This window comes from Lycorma delicatula, chromosome 3 (genome assembly GCF_047948215.1).
Source record: "Lycorma delicatula isolate Av1 chromosome 3, ASM4794821v1, whole genome shotgun sequence".
In the NCBI taxonomy this organism is placed as follows: Eukaryota; Metazoa; Arthropoda; class Insecta; order Hemiptera; family Fulgoridae; genus Lycorma; species Lycorma delicatula.
Genome location: NC_134457.1, coordinates 194,822,717 through 194,844,446, shown reverse-complemented (window position 1 = coordinate 194,844,446; position 21,730 = coordinate 194,822,717). Strand labels below are relative to the sequence as shown.

The 21,730-nt window shown below is 28.9% G+C and overlaps 1 pseudogene; it reads right to left on the bottom strand.

The window, feature by feature from the left end:
- LOC142321276 (activating signal cointegrator 1 complex subunit 3-like) overlaps window positions 1–21,730 on the bottom strand; it is a 65,560-nt pseudogene that overhangs the window by 23,104 nt on the left and 20,726 nt on the right.

The window sequence follows — 21,730 nt, the reverse complement described above, 5'->3', positions numbered from 1 at the left end:
AACACAAGGAGATCAACTGCAAAGCTGCCGTTGCAAGTAATAATGTAATACTCCACAATATAAATAAGATATGAAATGGGTGCAGTTTAGATCAATAGTGAAGAGCAGAATACTGCATAATATGGAAATTTGGGCATCTCATTAGTATAAGAAAACTGAATGCATTCATGTTGGTTTTATAAGATTGTTCCACTTTGGCCGCACCACACCCAAAAATTTTGTTAGAGCAAAGATGGGAATCTCATAGATCAAAGTTCAAGTGAATCACAGAGTGCAGAAATAATTATTGAAGGTGAAAACAAATAGCTGATAATTGACTGCCAAATATTTATTTGAAAATGTTGATAGTATTGAATGAAGATTGGAAAGGCAGTGTGGTTTTAAACTAGTTAACATATCTGAAAGAAACATGAAAGAAGGTGTTGGCTGAACACATTATATGAATAGAATATTTTAAATCTCAGAAAATAAATATTAAGATTAAGAAGCCTATTTTACTCAGTCTGTAGGTGATGTCAATAGTATTAGGTAGATTTCATAAGAAAGCTACCTATTGTAAAGGGTACCATGATTTGACTTGTGGAAAATTTTGACATATCTTTGCGTTTCACATCCCCCTGACCCCAAAACCACCGTCAGTTCAAAAGTTTATATATATATTTCACTTTCTTGTGGACACGATAACTGCCGTAATTTTGTGCCAATCACTTTCAAACTGTTTCTTAAAAATAACTCATCCCAAAATCTCTGTCAAGTTTGTTAATGGTCAAAATCAAACCATGGCGATGGAAATGGGGGGAGGGGCTTTTTCGAAAAAACAAAATATTGCTATAACTTTCTTAAAAAGTAAAATATTGAATTTGTTTAAAATTCCTACTATTCTTTAGATACGGGCCTAAAACTTATGTAAGTGAAGTTTTTTGGTATCACCAACCTTTGGCCCAGGAAGTGGAAAAAATGGTAGTTGAAGACAAACAAAATCATACCTCCCTTAATAGGCACAGTATTGAATTTGTAACAATTTTTGATATGACCAACCCTTACAACAATGGATGATCAAAATGTTGCTGTAATTGTAAGAAGATGGGGCTTGTCATATGCTAAACAAGTGAAAAGTTTTTCAAATGCAACCATTGTCGTATCGAGTAAATTTGAAGTTTTTCTTAAATTTAAGGTGGAAATCTTTTTTATCACCAGAAATCTACCTCCGCCTTCTGGCGTGCCGAAAGGGATTTTTGTGAATTCAAATTAAAACCCTGATTATCAGTTATGGAATGTTCTTGGAGTTGGGAAAAGTACATAAAATTAAGGGTGTCCAGTCTCAAAAAAAAAATCTGTTGGTTAACATAGGATGCCAAAAGCTTGTAGACCTCAAATTTATTTGAAAAGGCAGTTATATAATTTTGAGGGTGACAAAAACTGCTCTATCTGTAATATGCAAGAGCTTGAAGACACATTTTTGCTGGTAAGTTCAGTTTATTCTACGCTACAATCAAGATATACTTGAGCCTTTTGTTAATAAGAAAACCCAAAAGAAACTACACAGTTTTTGTTGTGAAACATAAAAGGCAGCTTGACTTGTGTATATGTATATTAGTGAGGCATTAAATCAGTGTAATTGTGTTGTAATTGTTTGTTCTCCGTTTAGTACTGTTATATTTATTTTATTGTTGATTTATAATAATGGACAAAAAGGGAAGAATGAAAGAGGATTTATGAATTTAAGTTGATTGTTAAACAGTAAAAGGCTTTAAATGGAGATTATTAGAATGAGTAAATAAGTTACAATATAGTAAGTACATAAAATGATATAAGTTAAACATACTGCATACTCAGTTCCTTTTACAAATAAACTATTACTATCATATTATTATTATAATTATTGATATTATTATCACTTTTGCAGTTCCAATTTTTCTATATCAATTTTTTTTAAGTATAAAAATTAAATAATTGTGTAAATTTGTACAAAACTGCACATTTGTATCTATCTTTTTTTATAAGATCCCTCTTCTTTTTAGTCTATCATCAAATTAATTACCTATTTACTTGTTACAAGGAGTATAGTGTTTTAGGTAAAATGGTTTACTTTTTACTTTTTCACTAAATTGAATATACTAATGTGTATCAATGTGACAAAGCCCACTGAAATGATGCATATTCGGCCTACAAATGGTACCTTAATTCTCATAGAAAGCAACTTATACTGCTAATTTCTTAGTTTTTTTTTTTTTTTTTTATATTCAAGAAGTAAGGAACCCAGCCTTTTATGCAACAAATATGCCAATATTCATTTTCAACCCAACTTATCAGTAAATTAAGATCCTGAATATCTGAATATGGATCAACCCACAGATTTGGAGAAGCCCTTAGAACATTGAAGAATTTAATATTTAAAATTGTGCAATAAGTTACCACAACTAATTACATTATTTTACATTAATCAACATTATTTCATAATAATGAATTGAATTTTAGTTTTAAAAAAACTGACCCGAATTATAACAGCGTGAGCAGGAAGGTTAATACCCCATGCTAATGTTGAAGTAAAAACTAGAACTTTTATCAACCCTTCACCAAAATATTTCTCAACCATCGACCTGGAAAAAAAAATAATAAAAAAATGTATATATATATATTATTTATAAAATATATTCACATAATATGTTTGAATAATTTTCATATAATCTTGCAATAAGCCAATCACTCTAAAGTTTTAAATGAAGAAATTTTAAAATTTAAGTAGCTTTTAATGATCTGGACTGAAAATTAATGATTTGGTTACTCATACAATACAGGAATAATAGTAAGATAGGAAAATTTATTTATAAAACTAAGTACATGTTTAAAAATTAAGGAAATTAAACAAAAGATATAAAATAAATCCTACTATTACACAATTTTGAAAAGAAGATATGAAGTATCACATCATTACAAATTAATCAAACTCTTAATTTAAGAAATTAACATATCCATTGTGGTAAATCCAACTGTTCATGTCAAAGCATATATGACAGGGTACCCAAAAATAACTATCATCATTAAAAAAAAAGTTCAATAATTTTAATTTTCTGAAAATTTAATCTCTTTCAAAGTGTTATCATGTAACTCAATTGCCCTTAACCTAATAGTTTTCCAAATACTGGGAACTCTTTTTTTTTAAATACTTGCCCAAAGGTTATAATAATTTATCTCTGACTTCCTCCATGGCACAAAAATGCTTTCCTTTGGACTCTTTCTTCATATACAGGAAAGGAAAAAATCAAATGAAGTACGATCTTGTGAGAAGGGAGGGTGAGGATCAATGGTCATCTTATTTTGTAACAAAAACTGTTTGGAGTATAGAGCAGTATGGATAGAGCTGTTATCATGGTGTAGATACCAATAATTACTTTCCCATATCACCAGGCATTTTTGTCTCAAAAAATCTTATCAACATGTCCACGTAGAAATGCTGATTCACTGTCCAGCATGAGCAAATTCTATGTGAACAATCCTGTTCAACAAAACAAAATTGTCTTCACATTTGATCAAACTAGCCATGCTTTTGTGTTATTGGTGAACTCTATGATTTCCACTTGCTTGATTGTTGTTTTGTTTCCAGATCATAACTGTAGCACCTGCTTTCATCACCTGCCACAACTTTAGAAAGAAAGTATGAGCCATTTTGAAGTTCATCCTTCAAATCATAACACACATTAACAAAACTGATTTTTTATGAGCAGCTGAGACACAAATATTACAACGTGTTCCAAATTCAAATCGCCTATTAAAATTTATTGGCAAGAACTCATAAACATACTCGTACAACTCAATTCAGAAATCTCTGTTTATCAGTCTGACAACAATCTTCATAATTCTATTACAAACTTTTTCAAGATTTTTGTCATTTCTAATTGTGAAAAGCTAGCCAGGTCTTGGTTGGTCTTCAAGTGGTTGTGTTTGAAACACAAAAACCACTTGCAGACTATTGTTTTACTTAAAGCTTCCTCTTTAAAAATATTTTTAAATACTAGTAAAATGTTTCAGCAGCTGCTTTCCCAAAGAGGAAACAAAACTTAACACGGACTCTATGTTTTTCTAATAAGTATCAAGAAAAACCACCACGAAATGCCTTATAAAAAATACAGAACAAAGCCATTTGAAAGAACATCGCAGAACATTGTAAGCTTGCTACAGCTAGAGGTGGAATTCACAACTATGTTTAGATTACATGCAAAGTACAAATTCTAGTTATTTTTGTGTCCCCCTCATATACTCCTGCACCAAATAATCACATCAAAATAGCTAATTAACTATTCTTCTATTCTTACAGATCACCTTACTCTACCAGTAAAGTAACTACTGCTTAATCGTAAAATAGATAACACAGTAAAACTTCTTTTAAGGATTAATATTTCACACAATTGATTTCCTTAATTCTTGACAACATTCACATAAGTTTTGTCCAACTGACTTATATCAGACTTCCTTGCTTATACAATGATTTTTACACCCCTGATAAAGTTAAAATATTTAAAATTTCCTTGAATCCTTTTATTTGTTTATTTAGGAATTGTTGTCTAAGTATAACAAATTCCAAAAAGGTTGTTCTAACACCTGGGCAATTGTAGTAATAATGAAGTGAGAGGATAATGACCCCACCATCAAGTAACTGACACAATCTTTTCAATTTTACTCGTGTGAAAATTAATGTTACCATTATACAATTTGCTCATAACAACTGCACACTATTTTTGTTTACACTGATTTATTCAATTATTCAGGTAGAGTAACCTATCCTACAGAAGACGTTTACTTTTATGAAATGCATACTTTTCCCTTCCATACAACATGCCTGTTCACAAAATAATGTGAGAAGCCATTATTATAACACTAACTGGTATACCAACTGACAACAACTGTGAAAGCACACAATAGTGAAAGAAACTTAGAAATTAGTTACATTTACTGTCCACAAGATAGATTAGAACATCCATAAAAGAAAAGGTACTTAATACATACAGATATGAATGCAAATAAAAATGAAAGCTCAAATTGTTAAAAAATTGAGTATACTCTAAAAACAACTTTGTCAAAGGTAGGCAATATTTAAAAAATTTGGGTAGTCATCATTAATATATGTACAATTTTAATCACATATAAACAAGCCAGACAATGAGTAAACTAACTTAACTAGTTTGGACAAGCCAGATCTTCAGTAGTCATTTTTGTCCAATGTTCAAATGCTATGAAACACTAAGGAATCAAATGCTAAAAATTGCTTTCTGGCTCAATGGTCACAATTTTATGGTATCAAATACCTGGCTAAAAATTTAAGGAAATGCACGGCATAGTTTCACAATGTCCACATGGTAAAAGCACAACTGTATTGATATTACTGTTGAGTTCAAGGTTAATTGATTATTTTTCACATTTACTTAATTTTTAGAGATATTTTATTTATTAAGCTATTAAACTGTATTGTTTTTACTTCTAAACTAAAATTCTTTTTTACTATTAAGATTAGATATTTTATTCTATAAAAGGTTAACTTTTTCCAAATGTATACTCTATTGTGTTACAATTGACCATTAAATAGTTAATGGTCAATTGTAAAAAAATAAAATCACAACCTTCTAAATACTAGCAGGTGTTACAGTAAAAACTTAATTACAGTAATCATGATAATTCTAATACAGTTACATAACATGTGTTCAAAGATTGTAAGATCATGGCACTTACTTTTAATTAAATTTTAACACCTATATAAACAATACACTTTTGTTATTTGCATTTAACCTGTGATACTTTTCCAGGACTAGCCTGACAACAAGCAAGACCAACTGCCATGCTGTAAAGTTGATCAACAGCATAATATAATGAAATAAATTATCAAAATAAAAAATTTAATTGTATAAAAATCAAACAATTTTGTCACCTGTCACTACGTAATAATCCGGCATGATGAACTGAAAATCCAGCCTGAAACAATTCTGCAAGCTGTTTAGACCGAGCTCGTTGAAATGTTTTTCTTGCATTACCAGCAGAAGGTCCATCTTCTGGCTCAAACAACCTTAGCTGACCTTTTTGTGATGCCATTTCTTTTAAAATCATTGCCGTACGAATGGTGGCATTACGTGCATGAACAAAAACCATAACCTACAATAAAAAATTATTAAAAAGATAAGTTAAAAAATTTTAAAATACATTAAAAAAGAATAACAAAAAGAAATTCTAACTCAAAATGTGAACAAACTCATTACCATGTTCTCTCAAGTTATCACTTACTATTCATCTCCCTTTAATAGTTTTTTAACCAGTTATCTACAAGTGACAGAAGATGTAGTATTAAATGAAGATCATTTTGGTTACAGAAACAGGACTGGCACTAGGGAGGCTATTATAGCTCCTTTGTGAAAATAAATATTTAGTCCAATATTTCTTTACACTTCAACGTGTATAAAAAGAAGCATTAGTAACAGAGTAGGAGATGAAGAAATGCAAGCTCTGATTAAGAAAAGAGTAATGATAGGATTTAGCTTGCTCCCACTGCTACAAAAGTTGTATGCTGAAGCTGATAAACTATCAAAGGAAAAAAAGATTCACTGATGATAATGTTCTTTGAGTAGAAATCAAAAAAGTTAGAAAGGAAAAGGAAAAGTTAGAAAGGAAAATAATCAAAAATTAAAATAAGGGAATATACCAGAGCCGGCCTCCATGGCACAAGTGATAGCATCTCGGCCTTTCATTCGGAGGTCCCAGGTTCAAACCGGGTCAGGCATGGCATTTTCACACGCAACTTGTCATTCATCTCATCCCCTTAAACAATAGCTAACGGTGGTCCTGAGGGTTACAAAAAAAAGAATAATACCATTTGTGAGGCAATTTTTTAATTTAGGTAGTAAAATTGCACGCATTGAACAAAGTAATGGGAGATATACAAAAGCAAACTGGCACAAGCAAGGAAATTTTCATGCAAAAAAAATAAATCTTAATACTTGAAATACAGGTCGATGAATTAAAAAGAAATTCTTAAAAATATTTGTGTGAAGATATAGTGTTTCTGGAAACGACTAACTTGAATGGCTGCAACAGACTATGCAACTAATACGAACTAATAAATTTGATTTTCGCCGTTAAAATTTGTTCATTTTTAAAAATATTTTTTTGTTAAGAATAATATTCTTGAAGATAGATAAGTAACATATTTCAATCGATTTGTTAGTGTTTAACATGATTAGCTAATTTATAATTCAACAGAAACCCGGTTGAAATCTATTTAAATAAGCAGTTACTTTCAGTTTGGTCTGAATGTTTGTGCTAGTAGCTGGCGTTAACTGCTATACACTTAGGCCAATTACATGGTAGTGCGGCAGTACAATCTAAAGATCAAACAAAATTATTTCAACTATTTAGTAAGTATTGAATTATTGACAAACATTTCTGCCATTAAATCTACTGATATTTGCTCTGACTTATTCCATTAAAATCTACACTCATGTTGCATAAATCAGGATTTGGCCTTTACACAATCCATGGTATGGTAATGGAGAATATAAGATTAAAAGTGCATGAGCTTGCTAAGTAATAGGTGTTTCAAATGGCTAAGTGCATCATATTTCACACAAATTTCTATACTAGTGAAAACTGCCTGAAGATGAGCCACAATTGATCACAAATTAACAAAATATGTGAACAATTAAATATTTCTAAGCATGGTTTGGGATTGTTTCAATTGAGAAGAATATTTTTGCAGTTTCATTTGAGAAACAGATCTGTAACAAAGTACAGTCAAAACATTCAGATTTACATAAAATATTTTACATAAAAGTAAAATACTTTTTATTTTTAATGTAAAAAGTTGTAGAACTTGTTCCAAAGGTGAAAACCATTCCATTAGCAGTAAAGTCTTTTAATATGGTCATGGCATTCTCTTCATTGACTTTTTGGAGAAAGATAAAATGATAACCCGGCAAAATTATTCATCCTTACTGAGTTGTCTGAGTGAGGAAATAAAGAAAAAAGACTTCCACATTTGATGAAAAAATGTTTTTTTTTTTTTTTCAACCAGGGCAATGCACCACCTCACTCATCTACAGTAGCAAAACTGTTTAAATTATGTTACAAAATTCTTCTTCATTTCACCTATTTGCCGTGCATTATTATCAAACTATTATCTATTTGCAAATATGAAGATATGCTTGCTGGAAAGTGAGTGATAAAGAAATGGTTTGCATGAAATGATGAAGTTATTGCCTAAGCCTGCACCTATTTTGAAGATTTACATAAATCACATCACAAGGATAGTGTCAAGAAAACTGAGAATCATTGGACTAAATGTGTAGATTTGAAAGAATACATATGTTGAGAGAAACAAAAAGATTTTCCTGAGAAATTTTATTTTCTTTACTTCAGAGTAGACTTACCAAATACTCTGGGAAGTCAGCTTGGCTGTGTACAACCTTTGTAACTATAATTAATTGTATAATCCCCCCCACTAATTCCTGATAATCATTATCATCAGAAGCTACAGTATAACAATTGTTATCGCTTTCTTCTCTGATCATGCTTGTAAATAAAGGATTGGAAAAATTCCTCTTCTGTGCTTAAACATAAACAAGCATCATCATAAGGGTCATTCAATAATTAAACAGACAAATAGCTATATAGCAAAAATAGTTTATTAAATAAATACAATTTTTTGTCTACATTTCCACATAATCCCCACCAACTTCTCTATATTTGTCCCATCTTTTTATGAGTCTTCTTATCCCCTCAGCAAAGAATTCTTTACCTTGATCTCAGAGCTAGTTTTGTACTTTTTTCTTTACCGCTTTGTTATCAAAGCGGTAAAGAAAAAAGTACAAAACCCTTGATGCCGCACAAAGCTTCACACATACAATTCCAAAGGAGGCAAATTCAGGGCTATAAGAAGGATCAGGTAGGAGCTCCCAACCCACTTTGCCAATAGTTTCCAGCATCAGTTGTGCCATATAAGATTGAGCATTGCCTTGGAAGAACAAGCATGCCTTTCCTTTGCCGTCCTAAACAATTTATCTTCAACGCGGGCTTGACTTTGTTCTCTATCATGAATGAGTAGTATAGGCTGTTGACAGTGCACTGCCCCTCCAAATAATCACAGAAAATCAGACCATCGGCAATCCAAAAGATAGTTAACATGACCTTACCAGCCGATGATGGTTGTGTTTTGAATTTTTTACGGGCAGGCGATTCAGGGTGTTTCCCTTGCATGCTTTGACGCTTGGACTCCGGCCCAAAATGATGTATCCAAGTTTCATCACATATTAAAATCTGTCCAAAAATGCACCACCTTCATTACTGAAACAATTTTTGAGTTTGTTGCAAATGTGAAATCTCTCAGCTTTGTGATGAATGGTAAGCTCTCTGGGAATCCAGTTTGCACAAGTCTTACAGTAGTTCAGTTTGTTCTGAATGATCGAATGAGTTATACCTACACTTACTCGACATTTATCAGCAATTTGTTCAACTGTAAGTCATCAGTCTTCTTGGATTACTGAATCAATATGAGAATCTAAAGTTGAGGTCGACACTGTTACCGGACACCCGGAGTGGTGTTCATCGGTCACGCTTTTGCAGCTACTTTTAAACTTTTCCACCCATGCGTAAAAACTCGCACAGTTCATGCAACTACTGCCATATTGTTTGTTCATCCAAGATAATATTTCTGATGGTTGTACACTTTCCGAAAGTAAAAATCAGATCACAGAATGGTGTTCTTCAAAAGTACTTTCTTCGAGCAGATATGCCATCTTAACTAAGACTTTAGAGGTTATGTTTATGTAAATATTAATCAAACAGCTCTTCACAAGATTGCCAACTAATACTTACATAGGTTTCAATCCCCTGCATTAAGTGTCTCCTTCACTAAAAATGTTTAATTATTGAATGCCCTTTGTACATATGAATGTCACAAATGATATTTCTGAATAACTTAAGCAAGGTGAGTTATGCATACATGGACAATTTAAATACAAATTTCAAGGTTTTGTATTGGAAAATTTGTTTTGTAACAATTCAAACATTTCATTCCACATTTGTATTTAAATTGTCCATGTATGCATAACTCACCTTGCTTTTAATTTTCAGGATTTTTTCTTATGAAAAAATGAAATGTTTGAATTGTTACAAAACAAATTTTCCAATACAAAACCTTGAATCATCCATAAGTCAATCAAATGAGGAATAAAATTTTGAAGAAATAAATATGTAGAAATTGATCTTATTTTACATGTTTTAATTTAAGTTTAAATAATTATATTACCTGATGTCCTTTTTGTACCATAGACACTACTTTTTCATAACAAACATTATCCATATCCTGCATCTGTTGTAAAGGTTTCATAGCTTTGATACCAACAAACGTCTGTTGAAGTGGTACAGGACGAAATCGTGAATCAAAGTAGAATAGTCCAACATATGGGTTTACACCTAAAAATCTAGTAACATCTAAATAATTTGGGAGTGTTGCAAATAATCCAACAATACGTGTCATACTCTGCGAGGATTCAACCTAAAAATAATACCTTCACATAAAATACTGTTTAAATTATTTCATAATCATAGAAAGTATGGATTAAAAATAAAGACATTTTTATGAGCTTCCTAAACTTTAAAACATATTTAGAAACTGAAAAATCTCTCTGATTTAGAAAAAAATGTAAGAACAAATTAGACTTCTATTTAAATAATTGTAGAAGTACAAATTCAATTTAAAATAACTTAAGTTATTTGAAATGGAATGAAATTTATCATAATAAATTTAATTTATTATGACCTGAATCCAGAAGTAAACAAACTAAACTTCCTGAAAAGATATAAGCAAGCATGTGAATGAGTACTAAACAGTTATGCCAATAACAAACTGTGCTCTATGGTAAAATAATGCAATAAATAATATATATTTACTCAGTACATTATTATATGTAGTTCATCACTCTAGTATTATAGTTAACTTTTCTTAAAATTTAATTTTTCTTTTAATTTAATTTAATTTTTTTTAACTTACTGATTTAGATTTTCTTTAAATTCAATTTTTTTTTATTTGTGTAGATAATTAACACATGGGGGAATATTAAATAAAAATCTTATAGTATATGAAAAACATCATAGCTCATTAGGATTCAAATCAGGAAATTCTGAATAAAAGGGTGAGATGAGCCATTCCATTTTGGAGATCAGAGAATTTATTTTCTTCTTCCTTAAAAGGTCTTAACCTTTTAAGAATAAACCTTTCTTAAAAGGTCAATTATTTTTATTTTTAGTTTCATATGTTTATAGGATAGTCATATTACTTTCAACAAACTGTATTAATTTACTGATATTGTCAAACATTTGTTTCATTTCATAACTGAGCATTAAATATTAACAACTCAATAATGAAAATATATTGACAGCGATGACATAGTAAATTTTCACAATTATACAGTTAGCCGACTGCATTTTCACAGTTAGTTTCTACAGATTCTATGAATCTATCAGAGCCACACTTATATGTTTATTGTCAGACATGTACTGATAAAGAAAACTTGTTTTGTTATTAGGTTAAAAGTTCAAACTTCTCTAATTTGAATGTATAAATGAATATATTTCATACAATTGACATGTATTATTCAGAAACAGATGTGAAACATCGACAGGTATTATTCATGCATTAATTCTTTTATTCAGAAACTAGCTGAATTCAATGTTTTAAGATTATAATCTTTCTAAATTTAAAGAAACTTCAACATGAGTAAAACAATTTTGTGTTATATACAGAGCGTGTCACAAGTATAGAAATCCCTCAACAACTTTAAAACTGTTCCAGATAGAATAATGTAACTTTCAGAATAAGACATCAGTCAATTACTACTTTACCTTTTGATGAGAAACAGAATTTTTCTTGGGGCCAACTCACGATATTTTAAATGATAACATCCTTTGTGTAATACATCATTTTAAAGGTCTCTTTAAGAAAGAAAACTGTATAAAGAAAAGGTTGGTACCATGTCTATACCCATAATAGCAGCAGGATAAAGTTTGGATTTAAAAAAAATTATATTGATAAATTATCGAGGAACTGTTATCACAAATAAATAAATTTATAGAGATTTGATTAAATGGATAAATAAATTTATTTTTAAAAAAGTTACTTATTAAGTACAAAGTTTGCTTATTTACTTATATTTCATTTTAATAAAAGTTCAAATTGTCCTTCTTCTGTTGCTTGACAGTGTGCCAGTCAGTTGTAAAAGGATGATAATGCATTATTCAATGTTTCCCTAATGATATTTTGCGCTAATTCTCAAATTCTACTTCGTAAGTCATCAATATCTTGGGGCTTATTACGATAAACAACACTTTTTAAGTGGCCCCACAGAAAGTAATCTGTGATAAGTCAAGTGATCTTGCTGGCCATTCTATTTGACCCCTTCAACCAATCCATCTTCCACAAAAAAAAAATGCATTTAAAATTTCACGAACCTGAAAACCAAAAATAAGGTACCAGTACTATCTTGATGAAACCAAATATTTCAGAAGTTGAGGCCAACAACATTTTTAATGTTTAGAATGATATGGACAAGAAGCAAAGCCTCGTAATTCACTGCATTTAAATGTCCATCAATAAATATAGACCCTATCAATAATTCTCCAACAATATCTCATATACATTTACTTTATTTCTTTGTAAATAAACATTAACTTTATTTACTTTGACTGGATACTGTGATTGTGCCTCACGATACTAGTATGTGCATTAATCAGTCCTGTATTAACAATTATGACAGTTTACATTGCCATTCAAAAAAAATGTGGCCCTATTGCTAAATTAGGATCTGCACAAATACTGTTCATCATAATTCCACAAAACTCAAGTTTTTGATCGTAAGTCATCTTCATTAAGTTCTTGCACCAGACGAATTTTAAAGGGTTTGAAATTTCATTTTTTAATGTTCAAATCACTGAACTTTGGCTAATATGTTCTCCTGCTCCTGTTCATGTTGAGGAATGAGGATTCTCAATAAATTCTGGCATAATCTCTAATGATTTTTTATTATTTGTTGTAGATTTAGGCCTCCATGGTTTTCTGCTATTATTAATGCTCTCCACTTCTTCAAATCATTTGATGGTTTTTGACATTGTACCCTTTGAAATATGGTTATGATTATTACATGTTGCATTGAACAACTCATAAACTCTTCATTATAAGACCTAACTATTACCAAAGCCTCTCATTCTTAAAAGTGTGACTCTCTACTCTTCACTACCTGACAAGTTAATAGTAATGTTGCAGATAGTACAGAAAAAATTCAATAAAAAACAATTACAAAGAACGTAAAAAAACATGTAAATAACCTTTAATAAATGCAATAAAGGAAGTCAAAATCATTATCCAACCGATCACAATGAATTCTCATAAGAAACTAAGAGAATAATAATGAAACACTCTAAAAGAAATTATACAATGAAGTAAACTTCATTTTTGCAACAATGGTAAGAGACCATCAATGATCAGCTGATCAGCATGATTAGGTTACAGTACTTTTACTATCTGCCAAGAAGGGGCTGAAATGTTATTTCTTGTCAAAAGGTAAAGTAGTTGACTGATACATTATGCTGAAAGTTACAGTGTTCTTCTGGAACAGTTTTAAAGTTTTTGAGGGGTTTCCATAATTTTGACTCGCTCTGTATGGATTATAAGGGGTCTGAACTTTTTATAAGACATTAAAAGCATCCAGAAACCTAAAATATTTGTTTGTATCAATTGAAACCAACTATTTTGTTTAAGAAAATGGCAATTTCCAGTAGTACTATATTTAACGAGAAAAAGAATCATGCAAATGGTATCTTGTAAATAACTTGTTAGAAGGAAATCTAGATTTAAACTCAAGCACAGACGCCTTTCTCTACCACTATTATCTTTCAGAAGAGAAAGAATGTTTGCAAAACTCTGTTTGATGCTAACTGTTAAGGAAATTTTTCAGTTAAATATCAAGTTTGGGGAGCAATGCAAGTGAAATTTTGTTTCAAAATGGAAAAAAACTGTTTTTATAAAAATTTGCAGCAAAATATTTATGGAGGGAATTACATGCAACCACACAGTTTCACAAATTCTTAGACACAAACAGCATGTAGAAGCATTTCAAACATGAGGGCTATAATAATCACAGTTGTTTTTTTTTATTATATTATAAGAGTGTCTTTAACAGTCTGTTCAATAAAACCAAAAGAATAATGAAAGTCATTTATTATTTACTGGTAATGAATTTGATGAAATTAAAAAAAAAAAACAACTTAACTGTGGAAAAACAAGACACTAATGCTACACAACAGCAATGTATCCATGTATTTGTTGCTTATTATACATATATTTTTGATGAAGAATCATCATAATTTTTAACAAATTCTATTTCTTTAAATTCAATTTTTCACACAAAGAAAAAAAATACTTTAATTCTTTCACTCATTTACTCAACTTCAAATGAAATTGACAGAATCTGTCTTCACCACTTAATTTGACTTTAATCCAGGTCTGTTAATTTTCTCCTTTTGTTGTTTTATTTGATTATAACTTTGAGTTCACAGAAATAACACTAATAAGTTTCTGACATGTTCTGCTACCTTGAAAAAATTATGAAATTACATTTTTGAACAGTCAGCTGCTCATAGTCATATTGTTTTTGTTTGTTTCAATTCTAATTTTGTATAAAGTGATATTTCTGTTTTGTTTTAGATGTGATAAATAGTTATTTAAAATATTATTAACCAGAAACTTTTATTTATTTTTATTTACATACGAACACGTTTTTAACAATTTTTTATTTACATTTTAATAATAAACTGCTTATTTTGTTATAGGTTTCCTATTCAATATAATTTTAAAAGTAACAACTATAAAAAACTGCTTCACAAAAGATGTTTTATACAACAAATATTGTATAATTTTAAAAAGGCATTTTATATAAATTTTTATATAAAAAGCTGACAACAAAGTTGTAATAATTTCCTGGCATTGGTTATTTATTCTTATATAGTGAAAAAGTAATTTACAGAAAAAAAAGTTTTCTAAGATTTTTCTTTTTGTGGTGAGGGGGTAATTTATGATAAATTTTTATTGTAAAATTATCATTACATGTTTAATTAACTAAACTAAAAAGTTTTAAAAATTAAAAAAAATCTGCTTTTTATGCTCCCCACCTCCTTCAAAATCACCTTCCAAGAAAAGTTTTTGATTTTTATTGTTTACTATGTTAAATGGAAGAAACCAAAAATATTAAAAGTATTAATAATACTTTTTTTGTTTATCTTAACTTTTAATATTATTAAAAGCATCAAGAATCAATTCATAAAAAACCATGTGTAATTTTGTTTGCCAATAATACAGTACAGGAAAGAGCCCAAAATTAATAAGCAGTGAAAATGAAAAGGTAAACTTTGTTTATTGTGGTATGTTACAGCAAAATACAAATAACAATCAATCCTTTTCATTCTTTACTCAAACTTTAATCTACAAAAAAACACATCTGTTTACCAATAATTTGTTTGATTACCTGCCTTAATGTACGAGCAACAAGGGCTTCCACAACAGGACCTCTATCACCGTGCAATAGATGTACTTCATCAATAATTAATAGTTTTTAACAAGACTTGTGAGTGCTATATCACCTGTTAATAAAAAGAAAATTATTAGAATAACACTTTAAAAAAAAGAAATAAATGTTTAATAGAAAGACAGTCAGTTTAATATTTAACTGCTATAATCATAACTGAAAATTACCAGTTCCTTTTCTTGTAACCACATCCCATTTTTCTGGTGTAGTAACAAGCATCTGAGTTTGTAATATTTCTGCCTTAATTAACTGCATAATTCACATACTTGAACCCCTAATGGTCCTAATTTCCGATTAAAGTTTGCAGTCATTTCAGCAGCTAATGCTTTCATTGGAGCAATGTAAACTATCTGCAAAACATTATAAAATTCAAAATTATTAATTTTATCAAATAAAATACCAAAAAATTCTAAAATATACAGGTGTTACACATTATAAATATATTATATGTAAAAATACAGAATTTACAAACTGCAAGATGTCTTTTGAGTCTTTATTAATTTATAGTCTTTAATTTTTAACTGTAACTTATTACGTTACAAATGCAGTAATAATAGTTTTAAATGAAAAAAAAAGCATCTTATCAGTTCTACAGATAAATATTTTATTCTGAAAGTAGTAAAATTATAGTTAACAACATTGTAAAATGTAAATATACCCAATAACAGAATGAAATTTCTATGAACATTACACTACCTTAAGATCATGAATTACCTAGTGGTTCATTATTTTCTAGAAGTGAACAATGTAATGACCAAAACAGATAACATATAACACAAAAATATGTTACTTTTGACAGTAAATTTATATGAAACAAAAGAATATCAATAGGAATGCTTCTGCCAGTAGTCAAGGCTGAAATTTATACAGATAAATTTTAAAAACGACATACAAAATAAAATCCAATTCTGGATGAGATATGTGGATGATATATTTGTAATTTACAAAATAAAATCAACTATGAGTACATTTTCTTTAACCTCTGAGACCACCATTAGGTATTGCTTCAGAGGATGAGATGAATGACAATTATTGTGTGAAAATCCCATGCCTGACCAGGATTTGAACTTGGTCCCTCTGGATGAAAGGCTCGCACCACAGAGACCAGCATTTGAAACTGAAGAGAATGAGAATATGAATATTCTATTTATAAGAAATATACTTTACAAATATATTGATGGTACTGAAACAGGTGTCAAATTAAATTTACAAATAATTATAATATTTAATTAATGTAAAAATAATAATTTCACAGGACAATTTATTTAAATTGATACAATATTAAGAGGAATTTGTAACTGTAATAAGTATATTTATTTTCCACTCTGAGTCCCAGACCTTAAAATCTGATTACTCTCAATAAACAATCAGATGCAATTTTTTCTCTTAGTTCATAATTTTAAATATTATTATCATTACTCAAATAATAACATCATATCTAACAATTAAGAATTACAACTGAAGATAATTCAATAATCATTTCATCAAAAGATATCACTCAAGTAATTTTTGAAAGTTCCACCAAAAAAAAAAAAATCTTTGAATTATCATTTGATCATTCATTTTTTGAATTATCTTTTTGATAGTGCTACGATTCCAACTTAATAGTTGATTAAATTTATTGTGATCTTGATACTAATTTTAGGAATCTAAATACATTTATCAATACCACCAAAAATAAATAATATTTAGGTTTTTCCAAATAAACAATCTACTTCATAACATAACCAAAAAAAATTCATAATCTTTTATTCTTATATAATAATATAATATATTCTGCTTACTTTTAAATAACGAATGAAAACGTTTATTCAGTGTTAACATTAAATGACTGTGTTCTATTAAATAAGTATAATTAAATACTTAATTCTATTATACTAATTCTTTAATTCTATTAAATAAGTTCACAAAATTAAGAGAACTCCTGAATACCTAGTTTTTTAACTTCATTCAGAACACTAAAAGCAGATTTGGAGCTGCCTACATAAAAAAAAATATATCCCCTTGAGTCTATTCAACTTATATGCTAAAAAAATATATTTAACTAGCCAGTCAGGGCTCACTTTGCTCGCCTGACCGTCTAGCCAGAGAGCTCCAACCCTGGACTCCTGCAGTGTTCATTACCCTCATGAGTCTGAGAATAATAATGATAATTAACAACTTAATTTCAGGCTTTAAAAAACCTGAAAGAGAAACTAAACTACAAAAGACAAAATTGTAGTAACTATGTTAACAGACGTACAGACACCTTTGACAACAAAAAATGAGTAATAATGAAACTATCAGCTTTATATATAACATTACATAATATAAGCCAAACATTCAAATACAAATCATAAGTTATAGAAACAAATTAAAACAAAATGTTTCAAATAATATAAAATAAAACTTCACTATGATTTGGATAAAACAATTTCAATATTGAGATTATCAACTGCTCTCACTGATAAAATAACTCCAGAAAAAATATGTAATTATAAAACTGAATTGCTAAAAATGAATAAACTACAATCAAAAAATAATACAGCAACAACAAACAAAAGTTACTCCAGTGCAATTTCTGAACCATTGGGCAAACTCTCACCTTATTAAAATATAATGAATTACTTGTGTCCCTCTCCTACAAATTCATCCATTTCATAAATAAAACACTAATTCATACTTATATTAACATTAACTATTCAATTATAAATTAACGATCAACATAAAGAAGGAACATGGCAACAAATATTTTAATGCTGATGAAAATTATCATCCTGCATAAAGGATCAGCCCAAATACTGGAGCAGGACAGTGTTTCATGTGAGAGATTACTTTTTTGTGTGAAAAATATCTTCTATCGTTAGCTGCAAAGAATTCCATAAATATACAAATTTTAAATATATAATAAACCTAAGCATTAGATTTTAGCATCTAAACATAATTTATGCAGTAGCTTTTATTTTTTGTCAAAAAGATTTTTCCCTAGAATAACTACTTTAATATTCCAAGAGATGTATTTCCTGACTTAGATACAAAGATAAATGAAAAATGGTAATATCACATGAAGAGTTTTCTAGAGAAAGAAAGCCCTTTTAAATATACTCTAGATTACTGAAGTTTTACAAAATTAATAGAAAACTTGAAATTACTATTTTTAAGTTTTACTTAATATATCAGAAGAATATATTACACTAAAAAACATAAAAAAGATTATAACCTTGAATTTATCTTTTTGAATGACGCCTTTATCAATGAATTGTCGAATTGTATGTACAACTGTCAGTAGAGCAACATTCATTTTACCGGCACCAGTGGGCGCACATATTAATAGATTTTCATTTGTATGATAAGCTGAATAAAACACAACAGACTGTATTCTGTTCAATTTTTTAACACCATTAAATGCCATCTGTCCAACCTGTATTTACAGAACATCAACATAAGTAATAACAGATATGATAAATTAAACACCTTTCCACAAGTGTGTAACATTTTTAAAAAAAATGTATGTTGACATTAAATACAAATTAAAACTTAACACAATATGCAACATTTTTATTAATAAACATACTGAACAAATTAAAATTAATACATTATTTCTTTTAACTTTAATACAATGACAAGCAATAAAATTTGATTTCCAGTATGCCATACATGCATAATATTTCATTCTAACTTCAGTAGCACGCAGTATGATATCTGTACCAACACATTTCATACATAAAATTTTTTGGAAAGTTCATTTAATATCTCCAAAACAGCATTGCAATGACCATTTTATGCATGTGTACCAACTTTCCATATTTTTTAAGTAAGGTAATGTAATTATAAATTTCAGTTTTTTACTAGAAATGGGTAAAATATGACAATGGCTGAAATTCATCATTGTTAAGATATGTAAATATATTATCAAACACCCCCATGAGTGAAAGAAAATTAAGAAAATGGGCCAGAAAAATTCAACGGAGAGCTGGAGAATAAGCATAGCAAGGCAGTCATTTGTGACTACTGATTTTTGCTTTTAAGAACAGTTGGTTCATTATTTCCTCCCTTGTCTTGTCTTTTCCTGAAATTTCAAGGACAGTTCTTTATGAAATAGTGTCATACCATTTGAGCAACTCAAAGTTGTGTTCATGCAAGATACCAAAGGTGCCTGCTCGGCACCACAAAACTAAATAAGCTGGCAAGTATTAACCATTCTGCTGAAGTATAGGGAGGAAGACTTAAGCCACAATTTTAATAGTGAAGAGATATAAGTGTTTCATGGCAATGTAAATTAAAACCAGCTTTTATTTTAAGGACAATAATGAAAACAAGAGAACAGTACAGAAATATTTGCTTTAAAAGTGGCTATACCTAAGATGAGACTATTCAAAAATCGGTACCCGGTTTCCATAAATGCATCTGTGAAAGTTGGAAACTATATAAAATAGTTTAAGGCTGCAGTTGATGAAATTAAAATAAATTAAAAACAAAAATCAATTTATAATTTTTTTAAATAATTTAATGATACTTTTCAAATATGGTTGGTAACATTCCAAATTACCCCTAATAAAAGAGGGGATTTCCCCTATTTTAAACAATTCTAGTAGTAACAACACTTCTATCCCATTTTAGACATAGTAAAAAAAGAGAACGGTTTTTTTATTAATCAAATATTGTGTTTTTTTTTCAAGTAATAGATTTTTTGTTTCTCAGAAATTTCATGAAAAATATATATTATAAACAGTAGATGAGAAAATTATGTAAAAATATTTCCTTTGAACAATCAAAATTATGGAGTATCCCCTGTAACAAACTGTTCTGAAGCCACTACCACTGTTCTGAAATATATTTTTAGTTACTTTTTAATCAAAATTGGAAAAAATATAAAAACCTGTAATTATTTAAGAAGTTTTATTCTGTAGAACTAACTAGTAAGCTGGGAGTTCTGTAAAACTAAAAGCTACAAGATTTGCAAAGCTAATGTAACGGTAATTGGAACTTTTTTCTGACCTGGAGTAATATAATAATAGCATATCAGGTATATACATTTCACAAACTAATGAATGAACTGCATAGAGAAGCAAGATATAAACAAATAAATCTTCTACAGTATTAAATAATACCAGAAACAGCAGATATAATTAGTAAACATGGCTTTCTTATAATAATTTTAATACATTTCACAATCTAGTACTGATCATGGAAAGTGTGAAATCTTTCCCCTTTTTTCTTATCAACACACTACTGCTTTCCAAACAGGCATTGGTTGCTACAGGTTTAGCAACTAAGAAATGCCAACAACACAAAATGTTTTATACAAAGAAACTCATTAGACATTTTTTGTTAAAAAAAAAAAAAAAAAAAACAACCAATAAAACATTAGTTTTTCATTCAATTAGTATGCAGTTTTTAATTATAATTATGTAATTTAATAGATAAATTACATAATAAAATACAAAATTTTCATAAAAGATAACATAAAATTAAACAAAAGCAACGGTGATAATGCCTACACTAAAATCAAGTATAACATAAATTATAGAAATTTCAACAGAATACTTAAATTATTTGGTATAAAAACTGCACATATAACTAATAATAAAATATTTAAATAATACAGATCCATCTAAAGTAATAATTTTAGATAACAAGGCATATATAGCTTAAAATGTGCAAATTGTGAATTAAAATACATTGGCAAGACCAATCGGTCATTCTCAATTAGAATACGAGAAAACATATCAATGGTATAAAAAAAAAGTCAAATAGATAAATGTAATTTTGCTAAGTATATTATAAATAACAACCATAATTATAAACCAGATAATTTTATTAACATTCTTGATTTTTCAAATAATATACACATTACCAATAACTTAGAAAAGTACCATATATATATATATCTTAATAACGATTAATTAATAAATGTACAAACAAGATTTGAAAATGATAAATTATATAAACAAGTACTAGACAATAACTATAAAGTGAGCTGACCATACCAGTCATTCCCATTTTACCATTACGGTAGAGACATTCATTATGACAGGACATTAAGTTGACACAATTTTAACACATGACGACCACCTTTATATATCTTACACACTTTATATAACAATTCTACTCCTGATGACAAAATTTTAATTAAT